This window comes from Gorilla gorilla, chromosome 10, assembly GCF_029281585.2.
Source record: "Gorilla gorilla gorilla isolate KB3781 chromosome 10, NHGRI_mGorGor1-v2.1_pri, whole genome shotgun sequence".
Lineage (NCBI taxonomy): Eukaryota > Metazoa > Chordata > Mammalia > Primates > Hominidae > Gorilla > Gorilla gorilla.
In genome coordinates this window covers 91,883,940-91,905,114 of record NC_073234.2, presented here as the reverse complement: position 1 = coordinate 91,905,114, position 21,175 = coordinate 91,883,940, and the positions used below count along the sequence as shown (strand labels likewise).

Genomic DNA, 21,175 nt, shown 5'->3' with positions numbered 1-21,175 from the left:
TAGTGGCGTGCACTTGTAATCCCAGCTACTCGAGAGGCTGAGGCAGAAGAATCACTTGAACCTGGGAGGCAGAGTTTGCAATGAACCCAGATTGTGCCACTGCACTCCAGCCTAAGTGACAGAGTGAAACTCTGTCTCAAAAAAATTAATTAATTAATTAAAAATAAATAAAGATGGCCAGGCACGGTGGCTCACGCCTGTAATCCCAGCACTTTGGGAGGCCGAGGCAGGTGGATCACGAGGTCAGGAGATTGAGACCATCCTGGCTAACATGGTGAAACCCCATCTCTACTAAAAATACAAACAAAAATTAGCCGGGCATGTTGGCAGGCACTTGTAGTCTCAGCTACTCGGGAGGCTGAGGCAGGAGAATGGTGTGTTGACTGTGTATGTGTGAATTTATTTTGAGGCTCTCTATCCTGTCCCATTGGTTTATGTTTATCTTTATGCCAGTACCTACTGTATTAATTACTGCAGCTTTGTAATACATTTTGAAATCAGAAAATGTTGTGCCTCCAGTTTTGTTCTCTCTCAAGATTGATTTGGTTATTTGTGGTCTTTTATAGCTCCATATGAATTTTAGAATTATTTATTCTATTTTTATTTTAAAATGCCACTGGGATTTTGATAGGAATTCAGTGAGTCTGTAGATCATTTCAGGAAGAATGAACATTTTAATAATATTAAGTCTTCCAATCCATGAACATGGGATAACTTTCCATTTTCCTGTGTCTTGTGCACCTTTTTTCATCAATGTTTTGTAGTTTTTAGAATAGAAATCTTTCATCTCCTTAGTAGGTTTGTTCCTACATATTTTATTATTTTTGGTGCTACTGTAAATGGGATTATTTTTCTAATTTCCTTTTCAGATAGTTTATTGTTAGTGTACAGAAATGCAATTGATCCTTGTTGTTGATTTTGTATTCTACTACTTTACTGAATTTGTTTACTTGCTCTGACCTTTTTTAATTTTTGAATTTTTAAATTTTTTGTTGTGAGGTAGTTGCCAGCTTTATTTACCACCAACTAAATCAACATTGTGCTCTGTTACTTAAACTTACATTAATAAAAGTATATAATAATAGTTCTTGGCCTATATGCCACTTATTTCCATGAATATTCAAAAACTACAATATATCAATAAGGTAATATACTACAACCTTCTCTCAGCAAGCATTTACCTTCACTGTCTACTGTTTCAGGCTCTTTGTAGGTACTGGGTAAACAAACATGACTAAGACATGTTCCCTGCCCTCAAAGAGGACAAATTATCTGGGTATTTTCTTTTGAAATGTGTTGATATTGTCGCTACATCAGAGTCATGGTAATAATTGTGTTCTAACCTTTTTTAAAGGAAGTCTTTGGGTTTTCTATATATGAGTATGTCATCTGCAACCAGGGACAATTTTATTTCTTCCTTTCCAATTGTAAGTCTTATATTTCATTTTCCTTTTTATTTTATTTTTTTTTTTGAGACAGTCTTGCTCTGTCACCCAGGCCAGAATGCAGTGGTGTGATCTTGGCTCACTGCAACCTTCGCCTCCTCAGTTCAAGTGATTCTCCTGCCTCAGCATCCAGAGTAGCTGGGATTACAGGTGCCTGCCACCACGCCCAGCTAATTTTTGTATTTTTAGTAGAGATGGGGTTTCACCATGTCGGCCAGGCTGCTGCTTTTGAACTCCTGACCTCAGGTGATCTGCCCGCCTCAGCCTCCCAAAGTGCTGGGATTATAGGGTATGAGCCACCACACCCGGCCTATATTTCATTTTCTTGCCTAGCTATTCTGGCTAGAATCTCCAGTACTATGTTGAATAAAAGCGGCAAGAGTTGGCACCCTTGTCTCATTTATCTTAGAGGAAAAACTTTCGATTTTTTACTGTTGAGTATGATGTTAGCTGTGGGCTTTGCATATATACTTTATTATGTTGAGATCATTTCCCTCTATTACTATGTGTTGGAAATTTTCATCAACAAAGAGTTTTTATCATGTTGAATTTTGTGAAATGCCTACGTATCAACTGAGAGAATCATGTGATGATTATTTTTTATTCTGCTAATATGCTGTATCAGATTAGTTTATTTCATATATTGAAATCTTTGTATCTCAGGCATAAATTACACCTGGTCATGGTGTATGATCTTTTTAATGTGCTGTTGGATTTGTTTTGCTAGTATTTGTTGAAAATTTTTACATCGATATTCTTTAGGAATATTGAGCTGTAGTTTTCTTGTGGTGTCTTTGTCTGTCTTTGGTATCAGCATAAAGCTGACCTCATGAGTTTAGAACCTTTCCTTCCTCTTTAATTTTTCTGAAGAGGTCAAAAAGGATTGGCATTAATTTGTCTTTAAAGTAGAGTTCACCATGGAAGCCTGGTCCTGGACTTTTCTTTTTGGGGAAGTTTTTGATTATTGAATCAATCTCCATACTAGCTATTGGTCTGTTCAGGCATTCTATCTCTTCCTGATTCAGTCTTGGTAGGTTGTATAAGCAATTTATCCATTTTTTTCCAGTTTATGTAGTTTGTTGGCTTATAATTTTTCATAGTAGTCTCTTATGATCTTTTGTATTTCTGTGGCATCAGTTGTAATGTCTATTCTTTTATTTCTGATTTTACTTGACTCTTCTTTTTCTTAGTCTAGCTAAGAGTTTGATTTTAGTTATCTTTTCAAAAAACCAACTCTTAGCTGTGCTGATTTTTTTCTATTATTTTTCTATTTTCTATTTCATGTATTCCTAGTCTACTGTTTGTTATTTCCTTCTTTTTCCTAATTTTGGGCTTACTTTGTTCTTCTTTTTCTACTTCCTCAAGGTATAAATTTGGGTTGTTTATTTCAAATCTTTCTTATGTTTTAATGAACCTGTTTATCACTATGAACTTAGTACTGCTTTTGCTGCAGCCCATAAGTTTTGATATGTTGTGTTTTTGTTTGTCTAGAGGAATTTTTTTTTTTTGAGATGGAGTCTTGCTCTGTTGTCCAGGCTAGAGTGCAGTGGTGTGATTTTGCTCACTGCAACCTCTGCCTCCCAGGTTCAAGCAATTCCCTGCCTCAGCTTCCCGAGTAGCTGGGATTACAGGCGCCTGCCACCACACCTGGCTAATTATTGCATTTTTAGTAGACACGGGGTTTCACCATCTTGGCCAGACTGGTCTTGAATTCCTGACCTCGTGATCCACCCGCCTCGGCCTGCCAAAGTGCTAGGATTACAGGCATGAGCCACAGCGCCCGGCCTGTCTAGAGGAATTTTCTGATTTAACTTTTGATACCTCCTTTGACCAAGTGGTTATTCAGAAGTGTGTTAATTTCCATGTGTTTATGAATTTTCCAAATTCCTTCTTCTATTGATTTCTATTTGTTTTCATTGTATTCAGAAAAGATACCTGATACAATTTCAATCTTTTTTTTTTTTTTTTTTTTTTGACACAGTCTCACTCTGTCACCCAGACTGGAGTACAAGTGGTGCGACATTGGCTCACTGCAACCTCCACCTCCTGAGTTCAAGCGATTCTTGTGCCTCAGCCTCCCCAATAGCTGGGATTACAGGTGCATGCCACCACACCTGGCTAATTTTTTTGTATTAGTAGAGATGGAGTTTTACCATCTTGGCCAGGCTGGTCTCAAACTCCTGACCTCAAGTGACCTACCTGCCTTGACCTCCCAAAGTGTTGGGATTACAGGTGTGAGACACCATGGCTAACCTGAATCTTCTTAATAATGCTAAAATTAGTTTAGTGACTTAACGTGACCTATCCTGAAGAAAGACCTATATATGCCTGAGAAGAATGTGTGTTTTGCTGCTATTAGGTGGACTATTCTGTATATGTCTGTGATGGCCATTTGATCTAAATTGTAGTTCAAGTCCTGTTTCCTTATTAATCTCCTGTCCAGATGTTCTGTCCATTATTGAAAGTGGGGTATTGAAATCTCCTTCTATTATTGTATTGCTGCCTATTTCTCCCTTCAGTTCTGTCAATGTTTGCTTTATGTGTTTAGGTGCTTTGATACTGGGTGCACATATATTTACAATTGTTATATATTCCTGGTGAATTACCCTTTGATTATTATACAATGTTGTGATGGTTACTACTGACTGTCAACTTAATTGGATTGAAGGATGCAAAGTATTGATCCTGGGTGTGTCTGTGAGGGTGTTGCCAAAGGAGATTAACATTTGTGTCAGTGGGCTGGGGAAGGCAGACCCATCCTTAATCTGGTGGGCACCATCTAATCAGCTGCCAGTGAATATAAAGCAGGCAGGAAATCATGAAAAAGTTAGACTGGACTAGCCTCCCAGCATACATCTTTCTCCCATGCTGGATGCTTCTTGCTCTCGAACATTAGACTCCGAGTTCTTAGGTTTGGGACTCTGACTGGCTTCCTTGCTCTTCAGCTTGTAGACACCCTATTGTGGGACCTTGTGATCATGTGACTTAATAATATATATGGAAGTTTATTATATGTCCATATATATGTACATATATATATATATATATCCTACTAGTTCTGTTCCTCTAGAGAACCCTGACTAATACAAATGTTCTTCCTTGTCTCTTGTGACAGTTTTTTACTTACAGTCTGTTTTGTTTAATATAATCACTCCTACTCTCTCTTGTTTACTATTTGCATGGCATATCTTTTTCTCTTTTTTCTTTTTTTGAGATGGAGTCTCACTCTATTGCCCAGGCTGGAGTGCAGTGCTCCTACAACCTCTGCCTCCCAGGTTCAAGCAATTCTCCTGCCTCAGCCTCCTGAGTAGCTGAGATTACAGGCATCTGCCACCATGCCCGGCTAATTTTTGTATTTTTAGTAGAGACAGGATTTCACCATGTTGGCCAGGCTGGTCTCAAACTCCTGGCCTCAACTGATCTGCCTGCTTCGGTCTCCCAAAGTGCTAGGATTACAAGCATGAGCCACCGTGCCCAGTTAGCATGGCATATCTCTTTCCATCCTTTCAGTGCTGTTTATGTGTGTCCTTAAGTTAAAGTGAGTATCTTATGGACAGTGTACAGTTAGGTTTTCATTTTTAATTCACTCACCACTATATGTCTTTTGATTGTGGAGTTTAATTTATTTGCATTTAAATTATTATTACACTTACCTCCTACATCAAAACCTAATTGTAACATTTTAGACATATGTCCAGATGTATTCCAGTATTGAAGCAGTGTTGCCTTCTGCCATGATTGTAAGGCCTCCCAAGCCATGTGGAGCTGTGAGTCAATGAAACCTCTTTCCTTTATAAATTACCCAGTCCCAAGTATTTCTTTATAGCAGTGTGAGAACAGACTAATACAGTAAATTGGTACCAGTAGAGTGGGGTGCTGCTGAAAAGATACCTGAAAATGTGGAAGTGACTTTGGAACTGGGTAATAGGCAGAGGTTGGAATTGTTTGGAGGGCTCAGAGGAAGACAGGAAATATGGGAAAGTTTGGAACTTCCTAGAGACTTGTTGAATGGCTTTGACCAAAATGCTGATAGTGATATGGACAATCAAGTTCAGGCTGAGGTGGTCTCAGATGGAGATGAGGAATTTTTTGGGAACTGGAGTAAAGGCCACTCTTGCTGTGCAAAGAGACTGGTGGCATTTTGCCCTTGCCCTAGAGGTCTGTGGAACACTGAACTCGAGAGAGATGATTTAGGAAGACATGTCTGATGGAAGACATTTCTGAGCAGCAAAGCATTCAAGAGGTGATCTGGGTGCTGTTAAAAGCATTCAGTTTTATGCATGCACAAAGATATGGTTTGGAATTGGAACTTCTGTTTAGAAGGGAAGCAGAGCATAAAAGTTTGGAATATTTGCAGCCTGATGATGCAATATAAAAGAAAGACCCATTTTCTGAGGAAAAATTCAAACTGGCTGTGGAAATTTGTGTAAGTATCAAGGAACCAAATGTTAATTTCCATGACAATGGGGAAAATGTCTCCAGGGCATGTCAGAGGTCTTCACAGCAGCACCTCCCCTCATAGGCCTAGAGGCCTAGGGGGAAAAAATGGTTTTGTGGGCCAGCCCCAGAGCCTTGCTGCTTTGTGCAGTCTTGGGACTTGGTGCCCTGCATCCCAGCCATGGCTAAAAGGGGCCAATGTACAGCTCAGGCCATTGCTTCAGAGGGTGCAAGCCTGAAGCCCTGGTGGCTTACACATGGCATTTGGCCTGTGGGTGCATGGAAAAACTGAGGTTTGCAAACCTCCACCTAGATTTCAAAGGGTGTATGGAAATGCATAGATGTCCAGGCAGAGGTGTGCTACAGGGGCAGAGATCTCATGTAGAACCTCTGCTAGGGCAGTGTGGAAGGGAAATGTGGGGTGGGAGCCCCCACACAGATTCCCCACTGGGGCACTGCCTAGTGGAGCTGTGAGAAAGGGCCACTGTCCTCCAGACCCCAGAATGGTAGGCCCACCAATAGCTTGCACTGTGCACCTGGAAAAGCCAGAAACTCAATGCCATCCTGTGAAAGCAGCCAGGATGGGGACTGACTGCATCCTGCAAAGCCAGGGGCAGAGCTACCCAAGGCCATGGGAGCCCACCTTTTGCATCAGCATGCCCTGGATGTGAGACATGGAGTCAAAGGAGATCATTTTGGAACTTTAAGGTTTAGTGACTGCCCTATTGGATTTCAGATTTGCATGGGGCCTGTGGCCCCCTAGTTTTGGCCAATTCCTCCCATTTGGAATGGGTATATTTACCCAGTGCCTTTATTTCCATTGTATCTAGGAAGTAACTAACTTGCTTTTGATTTTACAGGTTCATGGGTAGAAGGGACTTGCCTTGTCCCAGATAAGACTTTGAATTGTGGACTTTTGAGTTAATGCTGAAATGAGTTAAGACTCTGGGGGGGACCGTTGGAAAGGCATGATTGGTTTTGAAATGTGAGGACTTAAGATTTGGGAGGAGCCAGGGTAGAATTATATGGTTTGGCTGCATCCCCATCCAAATCTCATCTCAAATCGTACCTCCCATAATTCCCACACATCTTGGGAGGGACCTGGTGGGAGGTAATTGAATCATGGGGGTGGGTCTTTCCTGTGCTGTTCTTGTGATAATGAATAAGTCTCACGAGATCTGATGGTTTTTTTGTTTTTTTTTTTTTTGACAGTCTCGCTCTGTCGCCCAGGCTGGAGTGCAGTGGCGCCATGTCAGCTCACTGCAACCTCTGTCTCCAGGTTCAAGCGATTCTCCTGCCTCAGCCTCCTGAGTAGCTGGGACTACAGTCACGTGCCACCATGTGCGGCTAATTTTTTTGTATTTTTAGTACAGACAGGGTTTCATTGTGTTGGTCAGGATGGTCTTGATCTCCTGACCCCGTGATGTGCCCGCCTTGGCCTCCCAAAGTGCTGGGATTACAGGCATGAGCCACTGCACCCAGCTGTTTTTTTTTTTTTTTGAGACAGGGTCTTGCTCTGTTGCCTAGGCTGGAGTGCGGTGGCACGATCTTGGCTCACTGCAACCTCCACCTCCTGGGTTCAAGCGATTCTCCTGCCTCAGCATACCTAGTAGCTGGGATTACAGGTGCGCGCCACCACACCCAGCTAATTTTTGCATTTTTTAGTAGAGACAGGGTTTCGCCATGTTGGCCAGGCTGGTCTCGAACTCCTGACCTCAGGTGATCTGCCCACCTCAGCATCCCAAAGTGTTGGGATTACAGGTGTGAGACACTGCACCTGGTTGATCTGATGGTTTTATAAAAGGGAGTTCGCCTGCACATGCTCTCTCTCTTGCCTTCCACCATGTAAGATGTGACTTTGCTCCTCATTAGCTTTCCGCCATGATTGTGAGGCCTCCCAGCCATGTGGAACTGTGAGTCAATTAAACCTCTTTCTTTTATAAATTACCCTGTCTTGGGTATGTCTTTATTAGCAGCGTGAGAACAGACTAATACACATTCCATTACATCTCCTATAGGATTTGGCCTCTATTTACTTCTTCAACTTAATTTCCAGCTATGCCAGTTTTACTCACGCTAATATATATTTCAGTTTCTAGCATAACCCGATGCTCAGAAGATGACTAATAACTATTGAAAAATTAATGCATAGAGATTGAATTAAGTTTTATATATTTTTCAGGTGAAATGTCTAAATGGAGATTATAATAATTTGTGATTATATATGTGACTATGTTCTTCAGGATAGAGAACAAGGCTAGAGATATCTATCTGATAGATTAACAAGAATTAGAACATAAAATGTATTCTCTTTTCTCCTCCCTTTTTTGGGAAAAAGATATAGAGTGAAGAGAGAAGGCTGAGTATGGAATTGTGGGGGAAATTAAAGAAGCTGTAAACTTTCAAAGGAGACTGAGGAGTCAGAAAGGTAGGAAGAAAACCAAGAGGATATAATGACTCAAAAACTAAAGAAGAAGGTAATTTTTGACCAAAAGCAAACCAAGAGACAAAGAAGTTGCCAATTGATAAGGGCTGCCAAAGTGAAAAGGCTAATTGGATTTAGTGCCAAGGTAATCTTGAGCCACGGGTAAGATGCATAGGCAATGGAAATCAATAGGCAAAAGAAAATCAGTAGTTACTTCTTTGAAGAAGTAACCAGCTGGACTGATGCCCTGGCAGCCTCCCATGCTGGAATGTACCAGTCTCATGTTGATGGTGATTCAGAAGCTGTATCTGGGCTCAGTGGAAAATAGTGATTTTCTTTTTAAAATAACCTTTTATTATTATAAAACCAGCATACGCAAGTAGAAAGTACAAAACTACATATCAGCAAAATAAAAAAAAACAACCCCCTTTCCAGAGATTAACAGTTCGGTGTATATCTTCCCAGTTCATTATTTATTCCTATATATGCACATAAATATATAAATATATTTTTACCAAAATGATACCATACTCAATGTGTGGTTTTGTAACCTATTTACTTTTTTAAATTAACAATCTTCACCTTTCCAAGTGAATACATTTTTATCTTATCTAAAACCCAAATTCAAATTTTTCCATTAGTCTGCAAAATATATTTACTTTGAAAATTAGTAATTAAAAGCTAAGACTTATTATTTACTTTTCCTTTCTAGTAGGAGTTATATTTCAGGGTAACCAAATAGTTTCAGGTAATAAAGGCAAGCTCTAGGTTACCAAAGAAAGTCAGAATGTAGAAGGAATGATATATTTATAATTGTTTTGCAATTCTTATTGAAATTACTGATTCATGTAAGGGTTTTCAATAAGTGTTAAAGCATAAGGTTTATGTTTGAAGGGGAACTGGACATCTGTGTAGTATCAAAGCAATGCCATACAAATTACTTACCATAGTTTACAATGGAGGGATGAGCCTGTCATCATATCATCAATTCAGCTGTCATTCTAAATATCAATAGTTGTGCATTAATCAAATAGCATGAAAGATACTATATAAAAATATATAACCTGTAAGTATTCTAGCCCTAAATGTTTAACTTGAATTCGCCTGAAATCTTTATATCTATCTTACATGTTTCAAAGAAAGATTTCAAATAAATATTTCAAAAAGCCATTTTTACACCCAAAATCATAGATAAGATGTTCTGGGTTGCTAAGCAACACTGTGAAGGCAAAAGAATAATAATAAGGACATGTGTGCATTACTGCATCATCCTTAGATGTAAGTTTTGTTTTTGTTTTTATTTTTAGAGCCAGTCCCCTCTTTCTCTGTTGCCCAGGCTTGAATGAAGTGGCACAATCATAGCTCATTGTAGCCTTGAACTCCTGGGCTCAAGTGATCCTCCTGCCACAATCTCCCAAGTAGGTGAAATTACAGGCATGTGCCACCACACATGGCTAATTGTTTTATTTTTTGTAGAGACAGGGTCTTGCTATGTTCCCCAGACTGATCTTGAACTCTCAACCTCAAGTGATCCTCCCACCTCAGGCTCTCAAATTGCTGGGATTGTAGACGGGAGACACAGTGCCTGGCTGATAAGTTTTATTTACTGTAATTTGTTATACTAAGAAATAAGTGTGGCAAGAGGGGACTGGCTGGGAATGCTAACTCCATGTATTGTAAGAGAAGGTCTGGCTGGAGATTTACTTGAATGGAAAACATAACTCTGAAATTTAGTGTTTCCTGGTTGTTAAGGAAGTGGCTTTCATTTTCACATCACATGAAAGATCCTGATACGTACATATTAGGGGTTGTGTAGATTATTACATAAAGCTGCATAATGGCCTGAAGTCATGCCTGCCTATGTATCTTCTATAAACCTCAGAATCAGGCCAGTTGCTACAAAAGCCTTGTTATCAATGAGAGGATGGTAGAGTGTATGGTCTGTGTGTAATTTTCCTCCAACTGGGTGTAGTGAAAATACAGTTAGTAATATTGTATAGAACATAATATTCCCAAAACGTAGTGATCATAATAGTTTATATTTCTTGAGTTCTTTAATTCTTATAATATTATAAAAGAGTTTTTTTTAAACTCCTGTTTTACAGATGATTTTACAGATGACAGCCTTGGTGGTAAATGACAAAGCTAGGGTTAGAACTGAGATCTGTCTGATTTTGGTGTTAGAACTCAAACACACTGCACTATACTACTTCAGTGAATCAAATTTGTATTAACTTTGTAATTTTGGTTAAAATGTATTTTGAGGTTTTCTGTGGACCCAATAGTAATACTAACTTATAACAGTTTCTGGGCTATCACTGCGAATTCAATGGAAATCAAAGTACTTAGTTCTTGTCAAATATTAGCACTGAACAAATAAAACATTAACAGAATATTTCGATTTTTTTAAAACACAGTCACTGCTATTCTAGGCAAAGCTTAAATTTTTATTTGACTTTTTTTTGCTACTTTTTATGAATTTGACAGTTGTGCATTTGGAATCTGTTCAAATTCTATTTGTAGCTGAATCATGTGAATGCCAATGCCAACGAGATCAGTACATCTGCTTCTTAGCATCTCTAGAGTAATCTGTATTTGCAGAATGCTTTATATAAATTTGAACATGTTAACATGCTCAATCAGATTTATTTACCACCAGTCTTATGATGTTAGGCCTTCCATAGTGGTTTAATAGATGTTTGGAGCAAATACCAGGTAGGCAGCATGGGTTGCTTTTGATTTGAACACTTCTACTAAAAAATAATAATAGATATGATAAGGAGAAAATGATTACTGTATTTGGTTAAGGGTAGAAAATAACAAGTAGTAATACTTTCCCATGGAATTGACCGACAGGTATAAAAAAGAAAGTGACATACTCTGAAAGTCTTCTTTTTTTTTCTTTCCTAAAGCAGGGACCCAGTAACATTTTAGAATGTCTTTAGGAAATGAGACATTAAAAAAACAAAAACCATAATAATGTACCATTATCACAGCTAAGACAATTAACAATAATTCCTTAATATCCTGTAATATGTAGTTGGTATTAAAATTTTCCTGATTGTCTCATTATATCTTTTTGTAAGTTGTTTGAGTTCGAATCTGATAAAGGTAAAGATCCACGTATTGCACTTGGTTGATATATCTGATAAGTCTATTTTAAATCTCTAACAGTGCCCTCCCTTTTACTCTCTTGCCTTTGTTTGTTGCACGAAGGTCATTTTTCTCTGGAATTTTCCCCGCCCTCAGTTCAGATAATTGTATTCTTTTGGTGTACTACTTTAGTAACTTAAGGAAGGGGTGGGGGGCTTAGGACACAAAGAATGTCAGGTCCAAGTCTATTTGCTGACTGCAGAAGGAAGTGGGGAGTATAACAATGTGGGATCATGGGGTGGAGTTGGTGGCCATGTCTGGAAGTGAGCTGACATTCAAAGATAAAGTCTTCAATAGAGGTGTATCAATCCCAGTTCCAGGAGGATATTACAGGGATTAAGGGTTAAAGGTTACAATTAAGGGAATGAGACTGGGAGTCTGGTCTCAGCTGTGCATGTAAGAATACCAGACAAAAGTAAGGCTCCCATAGAAATGGACTGGAAACAACTAGGGGAGAATATCAACAGGGCCTAGAACAGAGGAATGAACGTGACAGGAATGCAGTGGACAGACTTTATTGGAATATAGGGTAGGCGCCTTCTTTTTCCACCATATCACTTCTGGGTACCAGTGTTCTGTAGAGGTAAAAGAGGCAAATACCTGGGAGATCTGGCAAAAGACATCTAGGTAGTACCTGTGGTTGGGAGGAGTGAGTAGATGGTTGCTACCTGATAATGCGGTAAGAATATACGGCACCTTCACTCCCAGAACAGTAACAATGAGTTTTGAAATACTGCTGGTTTATAGGGTGAGGACTCTTGTTAGCTTTACACTCATTTCAGGAAAGAGGTAGAACAACATACAGATACTTGATAATTTTTTTTTGTAAATAAGTGTAGGACCCAGTACAAACTGATAACTTATTAAATTGAAAGAATTAATATACAACCTGGTTTATGAAAATTTAATTACTGTGACTTCTCAAGAGTTTCATATACTTGTATAAATACAGGCTGGACAAAGCTAACTGGAATAATCTTGTAATTAGCTAGCAATCTAGTAGCTAATAGGAATACTAGTAATGTATACACTTTTACATATATTAAGAGATATAAATAAAAGTCATTTGGACAGTCTTCAATAAAATTATAGATTTGGTTTTATCAAGAAAATATTCTAGGGTGTGGTGGTTCATGCCTGTAATCCCAGTGACTTAGGAGGCTGAGGAGGGAGATCACTTGAACCCAGGAGTTCGAGGCTGTAATGCACGCCACTGCACTTCAGCCTGGGTGACAGAGTGAGACCCTGATTCTAAAACAAAAACAAAGTAGTATATAAGTAAATATACTTTGAATGATCTCATGTGGTTGAGGGGAAAAAAGAGAAAGGTTCTGGTTTAAAGAAAGTAAGGTATAATTCATTTGCATTATACTTACAGATTTGGAAATCTAAGGGATTATGTGTTCTAAGCTTCCCATGTTTAAATAGTCATGATAAACTTAAAAAAAAAACACTCTCCTAAAATTGAAATGAAAAACACATTTACAATTGGAAATTTGTAGTCTAAGTAGCTATCAGAAAGAAATGGGTTCTTATTATTATTATAATTTATTTTGAATTTAGGATGTCCTCTGAATTGAGTTAAAACTCAGGAGTCAATCCTTATACCTGTGCACAAATTTCTAGCTATTTCCCAAGATGGTGTTAAAAGTCATAGCATGCACATAATTTTGAATAGGCAACGTGGGCGGAAAGGGTAGGCAGAGCATTTCAATAAGACTTAATTGTCTTTAACCTGTGAATACATAATTATATAATTTGTTATGATGAACTTTCATTTATAGACATCTATGGAGTGAATCATTAATACTTCATAGTTAAGTGAAAATAGTATATAATTCTGCTTTTTATTACTCTAAATCATGATCTCCTAAATATATGCTACTTTCTTAGTCTAATTATATAATACATCATCTTCACTGGTACATTATGTAAATTTGAAATAAGAATGTCATTGTGAAGAAAAACACTTAAAATGCTGTTATTTAAAAAGAGAATACCAATAATATATTAATACAATTTGCCTCTATGGATGAGAAAAGAAGAAAGTATCATGTTTTTGCTTTTAAAATAAAAGGTATGTATCAGATGGAGATAATAGTACTAGTTTGTAAAATACTTTGTCTAATGAGGTCTGTTTAATAGTAGGCATAAAATGCAAATTTGGTTGGGTCTATTTCTAATGTTATATATGTGATTATTTTTTTCTTTAAAAAAACGTATTAAAATAATTTTAACAATACTTACTGTTTGTTTGCATTGTCAATTGTATTTAGATTTAGGCAAATATCTACCACTCTTAATGCTCTTCGTTTATTATCAACTCTCAGACCTTCCATTTGAGTTGATTTTCTTCTTCTTTTTTTTTTTTTTTGAGACAGGATCTCTCTCTATCACCCAGGCTAGAGTATAATGGTGTGATCATGTCTCACTGCAGCCTTGATCTCCCAGGCTCAAGCAATCCTCCTACCTCAGCCGCCCGGGTCAGGACCACAGGCACACATTACCATGCCCAGCTAATTTTTAAATTTTTTGTAGAGATAAAATCTCAATATGTTGTCCAGGCTGGTCTCAAACTCCTGTGATCCTCCTGCCTCAGCCTCCCAAAGTGCTGGGATTTACAGGCGTGAGCCACTGTGCCTGGCCTGGGATCATTTTCTTTTTGTCTGAAAAAAGAAATTTCTTTAGACTTTCCTTTAGCGAGACTCTATTAGCAGCAAATTCTGCTTTTGCTTGCCGGAAAATTCCTTTATTTTGGCCTCATTCTTGAAATATTTTTTTCACTGGGTACTGAATTCTAGGCTGACAGTCATTTTCTTTTAGTCCACTGAAGATATTATTCCACTGTCTTCTGTTTTTCACTGGTTCTGATGAAAAGTCATTTATCTGACACTTTGAAGATTAACTATATTTTTTCTTTGTTGCTTTTAAGGTTTTCTTTTTTGTTTTTGGTGTTCTACAGTTTCACTGTGATATATCTCAGCGTGGTTTTATTATTCTTTAACTTGCTTGGGATTTGGGAGGCTTCTTAAGTCTGTGAGTTGGAGTCTTTCATCAGTTCTGGAAAGTTCACAACCATTATCTTGTCAAATACTGCCTCTGGCCCACTGGCTCTTTCCTTTTCATCTGAAGTCATAATTAGATTTTAGAGCTGTTTACAATGTCCTCCATGTCACTTAAAGTCTCTTCTATATTTTTAATTTATGTTTTCTTTTTTTATTGCATTTGAGATAACTTCATCTTTATCTTCCATTTCATTGGCTTGTACTTCTGCTGTGTCAAATGAACTACTAAATTTGTCCACTGAGTTTTTATTCTAATCATTTATGTTTTTCAACTCTTTTAGTTCTATTTGCTTTTTTCAAAATCTTCATTCCTACTTTAGTTTTTTGTTCTCTGCACATATTTTCAAACTTGTCTTTTATTCCTTTACTCATATTTAATATTGTTATTTACAGTCTGTGACCCTTTTTTTTTTTTTTTTTGAGGTGGAGTCTCACTGTCGCCCAGGCTGGAGTGCAGTGGCGCGATCTTGGCTCACTGCAACCTTCACCTCCCGGGTTCAAGCGATTCTCCTGCCTCAGCCTTCCCAGCAGCTGGGATTACAGGCGAAATTTTTGTATTTTTAGTAGAGATGGGGGTTTAACCATGTTGGCTAGGCTGGGCTCAAACACCTGACCTCAAGTGATCTGCCTGCCTTGACCTCCCAAAGTGCTGGGATTACAGGCATGAGCCACCACACCTGGCCCAGTCCGTGACTTGTAAATCCAGGATCTGAAGTCTTTTAGAATTTGTTTGTGCTGTCTTGAGTCTGTACTGTTTCTCACGAATGGTGTCTTATTCTGTGCTTGTTATTTTTTTTTAAATGTGAGCTGCTCATTTTCCTTAAAATTTTATTTATAGTCATTCTTTATGGCTTAAGATGAAGGTGGGTTCCTCCAGAGAGGATTGGTATTTGCTTCTGCCAGGTTTCTGAGAGCATTATCAGTTAAAAATTCATAATTACGCCTAGGTACAGTGGCTCATGCCTATAATCCCAGCACTTTGGGAGGCAGAGGTGGGCGGATTACCCGAGGTCAGGAGTTCGAGACCAGCCTAGCCAACATGGTGAAACCCCTGTCTCTACTAAAAATAAAAAAATTAGCTGGGTGTGGTGGCACGTGCCTGTAGTCCCAGCTACTTGGGAGGGTGAGGCAGGAGAATTGCTTGAACCTGGGAGGCAGAGGTTGCAGTGAGCTGAGATCGTGCCACTGCACTCCAACCAGGGTGACAGAGTGAGAATCCCTGTCTAAAAAAAAAAAAAAAAGTCTTAATTATTAGCCTGAGGTTTTTGGGGACCACCCAGCTAGTATGAATTCAAGCTATGTTTTTGTGTGAGAATTGGATTGCGGTTCCAAATTCTCAGATACGATTTTGCTTTTCCCCTGTCCACTAGGTGCCAAGGTCTAAGACGGCTAATTTTCTTTGTAGATTCTGGGGGATGGGTGCCTATGCTAGTAAGCAGCAAGTTTATTTCTAGTATATCCTTACATCAAATTTATAATCCTTGGAATTGCAGTTTGTGTGTGTGTGTGTGTGTGTGTGTGTGTGTGTGTGTGTGTGTATAATGCAGGTAATGGGTTTCGTGTCTTTCTTACAAGGTCATGAAAACCAATGCTCCTAGTAACTGGGTTTAGCACATGCCCTTGAGATAAAAGTTGGCTGACTCTGCTAAACTCTAGGTTCCTGCCTTCATTTAGTTTTTTAACTTAATAATTTCTTACCCTATTGTCAGTTAATCAGTATATTTAATAAGATTTAAAAAATGTTTTTTCCAGGGATTTTGTTTTCAGTGTGACCAGTGTGAACTAGTCCTTGATATTTCTAGAAACAGAATCCTATATTCTCTTTATACTTTACTATCCAAATTTTCCTCAAGGGATATTTAAGACAAATAATACTAAACAGAAATATTTAAAATCAGTATGTAAATATCTTACATGCAAATATTTTGCATGCAAATTTATAGATTTTATAAAGACTGCTTCTTAACATAAATTTTAGGTGGATATTTACCAAATAGCTGGTTGACTAGTTTGTAGATGTCTGTTATTTATTTTATTAAATAGACAAATATTATTGTTCCACAGTACACTTAGCCTTTGACTCATGAATTTGTTGGCTCAAATTCACTTTAGATGATTTGCAAGATTATGCTATGCAACAAACAATCTCAAAAATATTTGTGATTCACAACAACAAATATTTTTGTTTTACTCTTGTTTCACATCAGTAGCCGTATGTCAGGAGCTGCAAGTCAGTTGCTTCAGTTCTGTACGGGGTGAGAGTTTCAGGTCTGCTCCATCTATTTTCTTATTCTGAGATCTTATCTGGAACATACCTTTCTCATGGCAGGTGGCACAAGAGTAAGAGATTGACGTGAATTTTGCAATCAAATTTAAAGCCTCTGCTTTGATTTAGCATTTAACATCTGCTCACAAAGCACTGGCTAAAGCAAATCACATGACCAACAAGAATACAAGTCTTCAAAGCTGTGTTGAATACCTTATTTATGGCTGAGGTTGCTCTTAATCTAAATTCTCTTCCAGAAAATGAGGATTTTAGTCTAGAATCCTGATTAGTAATTGTCAGCAACATAAGTGTCTAATGGGATAAGCCAAATGGAAAAAAGCAAACAACCTCAAGCAACATCTCTGTCATTCTAGGTCAGGGTTGAAATATACTGTGGGAAAGGCTGTCAAGCCTGTCAGTGCTTAAACTAATTTGGAAAGAACTTCCCATTCTTAGAAATGTATAATTAATAAAGCAGTAGGCAAAAGAGATGAATTCTCATTGGAGTTAAAATCGGATCGTTATAATAAAAAAGCTTTATTTCAAAACGTCATTCTTAAAATCATTGTAAGAGTAGCAAACTTGCAGGGTATCTCTGGGAGTTACTGAATATTTTTCAGTTACAGTGCAGGATCACATATCAGTTTCTGTTTATGTTGTCATTACATTGAAAATGCTAGATTGAATTATCATTCCTGGAATCACAATATCAGATTTGAAAGGATCTGAAAAAACGATTTTTCAACTGTAGTGGATTAGTATATTTTTGTGTTGCAATTAGTTGTTAAGTATGTCAAAATCATTAGTTATTCATGACAAGTAACTATTATACTAGTGATAATTAAAGTAGAGAAGATTGTGAAAGATATACTTACATTTGTTTTGCAACATCTTCACTTTCGATTACTTGCATTAGGACTTTCTTTTTTTTGAGTGGAGCTGAAAGAAGTTAAACGTAGGCGGTCAGTAATTTGCATAATCCTGAGTATACCGTGTCTGTTTGTTTCCAATGTGATTGCCATCCACCGGGAAAAAAAAAGGTGGTTTAGTATCATTTCTCAAACAGCATGTGGTCCTACTTGATTGGAACTTGAAATGCAGGGAGTAATTTATCTAGTCATACATCTCATTAGCTAAGTCTGTAACCTAGGCTTCCTTGCTTCCAGTACATTGCTTTTTCCAACAAATGATCAAATTTTCAAAAGCCAATGTATGAAATTGGGGCTGAAGCAGAAGAGAATTAGGCAAGGCAATTTGCCACCTTTTTCTAATCTTTAGTCTCAGTTTCCAAAGTAAAATAAAAGTACCAGAAAAACGGGGTCCAGATGGTGTATTTTGCATGTTATCTATGCTCTAGGAACATTTTTTTCCAAATCTATTTGATTGCAACTCACAGTAAGAAAGTGTTTAAATCACAACATAGGACATACTCTCACCTTCCACCATATTTGAAACAAAAAGTTTCAGGAAGCAATTTTTGCCCTTACTAGACATTATGCACTCTGGTATTTTATATTGTATTACATCCTAGCCTATTTCATATAAAAATGAAATTGATTTTTGAGTTGCAGGTTGAAAAACATGCCTCTAGAAAACAGGAGACAAGTTAATCTGTTAACAAACTCCAAAGTTACTAGCTTTGCTGAAATAATGTCACAGAATAATAAACTTCCTTCACATTTATTTGTACTGCAGTCTCTCAGGCTTCAGAACAGAACCTGGTAGAATCTTTTCCTCTTTGGAACACCAGTTCATGACAATATCTCAGCGATTCTAAGACTCGTTGTTTCCCAGTTCATGACAATATCTCAGAGATTCTAAGACTCGTTGTTTCTGACATGTTTACATCTCTGAATTCAAGATGTGTCTCAGGCCGGGCGCGGTGCCTCATGCCTGTAATCCCAGCATTTTGGGAGGTCGAGGCGGGTGAATCATTTGGGGTCACGAGTTCAACACCAGCCTTGCCAAAATGGTGAAACCTCCTCTCTACTAAAAATACAAAAATTAGCTGGGCATGGTGGCGCATGCCTGTAATCTCAGCTCCTCGGGAGGCTGAGGGAGGAGAATCGCTTGAACCGGGAGGCGGAAATTGCAGTGGGCCGAGATTGCGCCTCTGCACTCCAGTCTGGGAGACAGAGTGAGACCCTGTCTCAAAAAAAAAAGGAAAAAGATGTGGCTTAAAGGTGCCTTACATATCAGCGGTATGGCATAGTTTCATTGGCAGCCTTTGTTTTCTTTCTTGGGTAACATAAAACAATGTAAGTCTATGATTTTTTTAGAGCTGCTATGAAATATATTAATAATAAGGATTATATAGGCCAAAGTCTATTGCTTATTCATTTCAATGTATCCAGCTTATCAGAATGCCTTCTGATTTCTTGTTAAGAAAATGTAATGAGATGAGAATAGCTTAAGAAAAAAATCCTTAGTTCTGGGCTAGAAGGGAAAATGAGTTATGACCCCAGTTTAATTATTACAGAAAGCTTTCTCATTTGCCTTCATTGTGATCAGGGTTTGAGTATGATCTTTATTCTACCTCCCTTACTTCTGTATAGCTATTTCATTAGGCGGCTAGAGGGTTCTTCGGATCATGGCTAAAAAAGAAAGCAAAAGGTTAAGTCCTAGAGTTAAGGAATTAGGAAAAAAAAATTAAGGTATTAGAAAAAAAATCAAGAATTAGGCTTTATTTTAAAAAATGGAACTGTCAAATTCCTGCGTACCCGTTTAAACTGTCACCAACCTAACACACTGTAAAACTTAATGACTGTAAAACTGGCAGCAGGATCCTGAACATAACAAGGAACAAAGATAAGTTTGCTAGGATGTTTTCATCCCAGCATGATTGAAATACACCGTTTCCTCAAAAAAAAACCTCTAATGAGGAAAGCAGTAAATTAAATGCCACGGTTAATGTGCCACTAGAAATAGGAACAAGTAGTTTAGTTACCGAATGCTTCTTAGGCCATACACTCTACACCACGATGCGTTCTTTTTTCTGTTTCGCTAAAGCTTTCACCAAGCCTAAGGCTGGAGAGGGGTCCTAACTGAGCCCTGACCAGACCAGGGAGCCCTACTATGCAATCTCCTCAGGTTAGGAAGGGCCCGGTACGACCGGCCCAGAAGGCCTGGCCGATCAACAGGCGCCGGGCCGACGGTGGTGGGCTCGCTTCCTGAGGCTGCCCTTGGTCATGCGGAAGGGGACTGGCTGGCGATAACACCCTGGCGAAGCAAGGTGGACAGTGACTCCCGCCCGGTTCGAGCCCGCCTAGCAGGGGAAGCAACTCCACCGCCGCCTCCGCGCACCGTCACGTGACCGGAAGAGGGCGTGGCCGAAGCCCGTGATCGGGGGGCGGGCGGGGCAGGGGGAGGGCACTAGAATGTGAAGGATCTTGGCGGTTCTGGGTGCCCAGAAAGGCGGCGACGCGGCGGATGACAACATTAGGCCGCGACGCGCTCCTGGCCAGGCGGCGGCTGTAGTGTTAGATTTGGACGCCGCAGTAGCCGCTGCCGGTAGCAAGCCGACTGAGGGAAGGTGGGGGTCCGCCCTGGCTGGTGGACCTCGGGGCCGAAAGTTCCCGCCCCGCTCGGGGGCTGATCCGGCAGTGCCTCCGCGGCCGCTGGGCAGCGCCCTTCGTCCAGGCTCGCGCCCCGGCTGCCGCCGACGACAGCGGCCGAGAGAAGTTGGGGTCTGACTAGACGCTTACGGGGCCCTGGACCCCGGCGCCGCGGCGACCTCGGAGGAACCGGCTCCTTGCGTCCCGCCTCCCTGGGAGCTCCGCACGGGTGAGTGTTGCTCCATTCCTCAGGTTGGGGTGCTGGGTGCGCACCCTTATTGCCACGTTCTGAGCTCGGGCTGTCGGGGACTCCTGGCCACCCCCGCCGAGGAGTTCTTTGGCTCCTTTGTTCCCTTTTGGAGTAAGGGGATTGGAAGGGCTGGCAGGGTGGAGTGTTTTGGGGCCCACAGTAGGTGCATCTGCAGCCTTACAAAAACCGCGGCAGGGGAACGGGGGTGGGAGGCTGTTGGAGCATTTCGACCGCCCCGGGTGTCTGTCCCTCCTGAAGTTTGATAGGTTGATGGCATGGGCCTCGTTGGGAGCCCCCGCGCCCAGGAGAGCTGGCGCTTTGTCGCTCGGTGCGGTTAAGGCGAGGCTCCTTTTTTCCTGTGACAGCCCCAGAGGAGGCTGTGCCGCGCACCGCAGACCGCACCCGCCTTTGCAGAGCCAAGCGACACGGTGTTGTTCCTCTAAGCCTCAGTTCTCCCGGCCTTCTTGTAACGTAGGAGGAAAGCCAAGCCTTTGCTGTGCTTTTAAATTTAATGTTTGTTTCTAAGCCCTCTCTCAGGAGTGGAATCATGTTCCGAGGAGCTTCACATGCAGCATGCTTT

The 21,175-nt window shown here is 39.7% G+C and overlaps 2 protein-coding genes across 7 annotated transcripts in view; one reads left to right on the top strand and one right to left on the bottom strand.

Annotated features, from left to right (window-relative positions):
- The window catches only part of LOC109029067 (large ribosomal subunit protein eL21-like), a 124,941-nt gene extending 104,793 nt beyond the window's left edge, over positions 1-20,148 (bottom strand). For 4 of the 5 annotated variants that reach the window (XR_010129369.1, XR_008670630.2, XR_010129371.1 and 1 more), the window contains exons 1-3: positions 19,739-20,148; positions 17,667-17,730; positions 9,253-9,308 (exon numbers count right to left, since the gene is read on the bottom strand). The gene's annotated coding sequence lies outside the window, so the exon portion shown is untranslated. The remainder of the gene's footprint in view (positions 1-9,252; positions 9,309-17,666; positions 17,731-19,738) is intronic. The other variant, XM_055359203.2, reaches the window with a different exon arrangement.
- OSBPL8 (oxysterol binding protein like 8) overlaps positions 20,120-21,175 on the top strand; it is a 208,715-nt gene continuing 207,659 nt past the window's right edge. Inside the window, exon 1 of one of the 2 annotated variants that reach the window (XM_019039086.4) lies at positions 20,120-20,574. The gene's annotated coding sequence lies outside the window, so the exon portion shown is untranslated. The remainder of the gene's footprint in view (positions 20,575-21,175) is intronic. The other variant, XM_019039087.4, reaches the window with a different exon arrangement.